Source organism: Pistacia vera, unplaced genomic scaffold (genome assembly GCF_008641045.1).
Source record: "Pistacia vera cultivar Batoury unplaced genomic scaffold, PisVer_v2 Contig507, whole genome shotgun sequence".
NCBI classification, from domain to species: Eukaryota; Viridiplantae; Streptophyta; class Magnoliopsida; order Sapindales; family Anacardiaceae; genus Pistacia; species Pistacia vera.
Genome location: NW_022196343.1, coordinates 1108111 through 1113735, shown reverse-complemented (window position 1 = coordinate 1113735; position 5625 = coordinate 1108111). Strand labels below are relative to the sequence as shown.

General features: G+C 34.5%; 1 non-coding gene across 1 annotated transcript; it reads left to right on the top strand.

Moving 5' to 3' along the window:
• The first annotated feature begins 5248 nt into the window (after positions 1–5248).
• Positions 5249–5355, top strand: LOC116106013. Its single transcript, XR_004124197.1, has one exon. It is a non-coding gene; the product is annotated as a small nucleolar RNA R71 (small nucleolar RNA).
• Positions 5356–5625: the final 270 nt, after the last annotated feature.

Genomic DNA, 5625 nt, shown 5'->3' with positions numbered 1-5625 from the left:
ATTAAATAAGTAATCAATTTACCTAGTAAATTATGTTTAGATTGAATTTAGTTATATTAATTTTATAAAAAAATAATTATTAACAGGGTTAACTAAGCCTAACCCTCCATACAATTGAATAATTAATCAATTTACCTGATAAATTATGTTAAGATTAGATATAGATATATTTAATTGTGTTCGGGGAAAAATCCCCGGGAAGGCCGAGTTGAGATGAGAGTGATTCCATCCCCATGGGCCGGGGACGGTCATGAGAGTTGTCCCCACCAACGGGGACGAGCCGAGGATGGTCATGGGAGTGAATATCGAGGATGGGGACAGGGAACAGGGTCCCATGCCTATCCCTATTTGTTAATCATTAGATTTTTGGTCATAGAAGATTATGCTTTGTTAAGCATAAGATTTGACCAAGTACATGAATTTTGATAGACCAGAGAAGATTATACTTTCTTAATCATAAGATTTTGTGGCAAGTAAATGATTTTTGATAAACTATAGAAGGTTATGTTTTGTTAAATACAAGATTTCCTTGGCTAAATACATTGAGTTATGTCATGGGATGGTGCTTGCCAAGCACCAAAAGTACTAGTCTATTAGGTAACATCTTTTATCCAACCTTATAACTCAAGTTCCAACCCGTATCTATCCGATTTGGGGTCGCAACATTATAAAGATTAAGAATATTACTATTCATACAAAGTTTGCATACAAATTTAGTATTGTGTTGTGTATTGCCCATTAATTGACCAATAATATTATACTTACAATAAAATCTTATAAAGATCTTCGTACAAAGTGAGGTGACAAAAAATGAATAGATGAGTGAAACAAAAAGTCAAACTCATTATATTTATTCTTCTATTCATTTTTTTACCACATCACTTTGTACAAAGATCTTTGTAAGATTTCTTTATAAGTATAGCATTGCTTTTGATTGACATATCGACATTCATCTTTATTTAACATACTGACTTTACATTTTCACTCTTCTAATCATGATGTGACACAGCACTTTATATACTAGACTTTGTAGTTAGTATACAAACTTTGTAAGAGTGGTATTATTCAAAGATTAATTAGGTTTAGTTTCATGTACGTTTAGAGAAAATAAAATATTTATAAATTTCTAAAGTTCAGACTTATTATATTGAGTAATACTACACATACAACATTTCTCATACAACATGATATGGCAAAAGATGATTGGGTGAAAGTTTATTTTTAATTTAAAATCAGTTAATCATCTTTTGCCACATTATTTGTATGAGAAATGTTATATAAAAATGTTGTATGTGTAGTATTATGCTGTTTTATTCTCTATGGTGAACAAAAATAGCACATCGTATTTTTTTTTAAGGTGAATGAAAGAAAAAAATATCGCATATGTAATTGAATTCAATGCTAAAAGAGTATTAACATTATATATTTATAAATTATTAAGAAAATTGAAGAAAAAAAATTATATATAAAGGAAAGAAATTGAATTAAAGTAGTTAGGAGATAGTGGGGATTAACCAACACTGGGTGGCATGATGGTAAAAGAGCAAAGGAGGATCTAACATGATTTTCTAAGTTTGAGTCCCCTTGATTGTAAAAGAGCAAGAGAAGGATCTAACATAGTTTCCCAAGTTTGAGTCCCTACGGTTGCTAATATAGGTAACCACTAGAGTTCTTACCCAGCTGATAGTTCCAGAGTCTCAGAGGATTAGTTGAGGTACATACAAGTTAGCCCAGACGCCCAGATCATAAAAAAAAAAAATGATAATGGGGATTACTGGTACGAATTTCCAGGCAATTGTTGGGTGGGTGGGTGGGTGGGTGCTTAATTCAAGAGTAATGCTAGCCTTACTAACATCCTATACTAATCTTCCCTACCGACTGACATGGCAGATGCCACATCAGCGACACGTCAGTCTATATGGGAGATTAGTATAGGATGTTAGTAAGGCTAACATTACTAAAAAATTAAACTAAAATATGTAAATTTGAAAATTGAACTTCAACTTAGCAAAAACTAAAAAACTTCAATAGTAACACAAAATCAATCCCCCACAACGGCGCCAAAAACTTGATGTGTTCTTTCACAAACATGCATATTTAGAAAGTGCACTAGTCGCAAAAAGTAATATAATGATGAATAGAGTATCATTCCCACGAGGATTAAGTGCTAAGTACCGATTTTTCTAATTTTATAACTAATTGAAGAACACAAAAATATTTGGATTTGCGGGAGAAGAATTAAAACTAAACTAAAGCAAAATATAAAACAACTAAATTGAACACAACTAAAGTATTCCAACAACGAATTTCAAATCAAGAAGAGAGGTCAAGTTACTCCAATTCAATCTATAAATCCTATTACTCTCAAATTCTAATGCAAGGATTACAAATCGGATTCCCTAGGTTGTAAAATATACCCTCTCAGGCTATATTTGCCTACTTATCCTTATTAAACTTTTGCACCCAACAAAATGAAGTTCAATAGTTCAAAGTCCCTTACGCAAGTGGAATCCTATCAAGATTTCATAGATTGCATTTGTCTATCTCTAGTTTTCACTGAATCTATGGTATTTATCTCAAAAAGCTAACACATGAATCACTTCTCAGTCTCATCATGCTCAACACTCATTTGAATCAAAAACCTGACATTCAAATGCATTAAGAACAAAGAAAAAATCTTAATCCATGCAATAGAATCCAAAAACAACAAGATATTATAGATTAAATCATTGTAAACTAAGATTCATCAAAACCCTAACCCAAAAACGAGTTAGTATGTTAAAAATGAAAATAAACAGCAAATACATAAAGAAATCAAAGTTCAACATCATAATAGAAGAAAGGGAAAAGAAATCTTCTCTAATTTGGAGAGCCAAATCCTTCCAATCTTCTTCTCCTCTCCCTATTTCCTAAAATGTTGACCTTGCCCCAAAACTGGGCTAACTTTTCTTTAAATAGTACCCTAAAACCCTAGGACAAAATGCTATAAAAGGAAAACGCTTCACTTTTACAAAATTAAAAATTCCAGTTTTTGCCGCAGCAAGGAAAAAATCTCGCTACAGAATCAACTTGAAATTAGTTGGCCCGTAATTCCAGAGGCTTTCTTGCCGCGGCAAATTTTAATATTTTTCTGAATTGATGGAACTACCCTCCGCTTGCTTCTTCACTTGAATCTTCGATCTGCTTGATTTCCAATCTAAACAAGCTCCAAGGGTGCTTCCAATCAACATCTGAATTTCCCCGATCTTTTGAAATGTGCTCGATTCTGGATCCAGAAACTCATTTTTGCTCTGTTTCGCTCTGACTGCATGTTTTGGCTTGAAACATAAAATATGCAAAATTAAGTAACAATTCAAGCACAAAACTCATAAGAAGTATCCGAAAATCCTACAAAAATCAAATAGAAAATAGTATAATCTCAGGATTATCATGATTCAAATGCACTTTGCAATTCATTAGAAGAATAATGTTCAGGTTTGAAAGTTTTTAATTCATTTACCAAGTGAATTAAATCTTAAGCAGAATGGGTTGCTAAGTTGATTTTAGTGTTCATTCTTTATCATTACAAAACAACCAACCATGAAAACAAAATAAAGAACATAGGGGTTTTTACATGGTTCGGCAAAATGCCTACATCTATAGGACCATGTCTAGATGAAGCCAATCAACTATGGTAAACATTTATAGTTCAATTACAAAGCCAGAGTTAAGTATCAGTCACAAGAATACTCCCTGTTTTGCAACGCTTCAAAGTCCACCCTTTGGTCGAACTTCGAACTACCACAACAAGCTTCACGTTCACGAGACCACCTGGTCAGCCTTGAGCTACTCTCAAGGTATAGTACCGAAGACACACTTCAGCTCCAAAAGCTTGAAATCCCGTCAAGCATCACCAATGGAAACCCACAATCCAACCATGAACAAATAAACAAAGTTTATCCAAGGTATTTGTAAGCCTACCTAAGGCATATGAAACCTGATTCAAAACAAAAGAAACCTCAAGAAATTTTCAGAGTAATATCAGAGGAATAATTAGGCTTGAAAAGAATTGCATTGGAGGAGACAAATATTATGGGAAACTTGGGCTCCAATGCAAAGGGACAGGTAGCCACAAAGATACTTTATGAATTCAACTTTATGAAAAAGTTTATTCCATTTCTTGGGACCACCTATCAAAGAGAATAAACTTTCTAGCACATTGTACATCAATTTGACAAGTGTTATGGACCACACAAATATCTCATAAGAGAATAAGACAGCTCATTGAATTTTAGAAATACAACACGTGTTACCCCAAATATCTATCAGATGCATTGTGATCACTCTAACTCAGAGGTGCTCACCTGATATAGCAGATAAACAACATGATAGAAAGTGATCACTTGCACACCATTTTGCTTTGAGATTTTCCTCTTCATTAGTCTTGTCTTCATGTTCTTCCAACTTTTCTTCATTGTGAGGTTGCTCCAACACTATACCTCTCCTCAATGTTATGACATTTAATTGTTCTTTAGGATTTGTGACCATTGTGCTCGGCAAAGAACCTTGAGATCTTTGTGTCAATTGTTCAACCAATTGCCCCACTTGAACCTCCAAATTTCGAATGGACACTCCTTGATTTTTGAAGTTTGAGCGTGTCTCATTCATAAAACTTGTGGTTTCTTGCATGAATTTCTCAAACATATCCTCCAATTTCGACATTCTTTGCTCACATGGTTGATGATTCACCACTGGTTGATGGTTTGGCACTATCCTTTGATTTAATTGATTGCTTTAATTGCTCCATGAAAAATTTGGGTGATTCCCCCAACTAGGATTGTAGGTGTTGGAGAAGGGGTCATTTTGCAGCCTTTGTGAACTAATCATGTAATTCACTTGCTCAGTTGTTGAGAAGACTAATTGGTTTCCATCTTGGCATTCCACACTCCCATGGTTTCCTGCACAAAATTCACAAGTTATAAAAGGTGAGTGAATAGAATTTACATTCATACCTCCCAATTGGCTTTGAAGTGATGCAATTTGTGCAGATAATGTGGCGAACACATCGACTTCATCTAGACCCATTGTTCTCTTTGGCATTGCTTTCTCATTAGGTCTTTGATAGTTATTGTTGGCCATCACCTCAAGCAATTCATAAGCATCTTCTGGGGTCTTGTTATTTAAGGCTCCGCCTGCTACCACATCTACCATAGTTTGAATATTTGGTAGCAACCCATTGTAAAATGTTTGGACTTGTATCCAAAGCGATGGACCATGATGTGGACATTTCCTTAACAACTTCGTGTACCTCTCCCAAGCTTCATAAAGTGATTCATCATTGCCCTGCATGAAAGAGATAATGTCGTTTCTCATTTTTGCCGTCTTCTCTGGTGGGAAGTATTTTGCAAGAAACTTTTGAGCTAATCTGACCCATGTGGTGATTGTCCCAACTAGGTGTGACATGAGCCAACCTTTTGCCTTATCTCTCAATGAAAATGAGAACAATCTTAGCCTAATTGCATCATCAGTCATTCCATTAACCTTGAATGTGTCACATATCTCTAGAAAGCTAGCGATATGCAAAATTGGATCCTCATATGAATTTCCACCAAATTGGACTGACTGTTGGATAATCTAAATTATTGT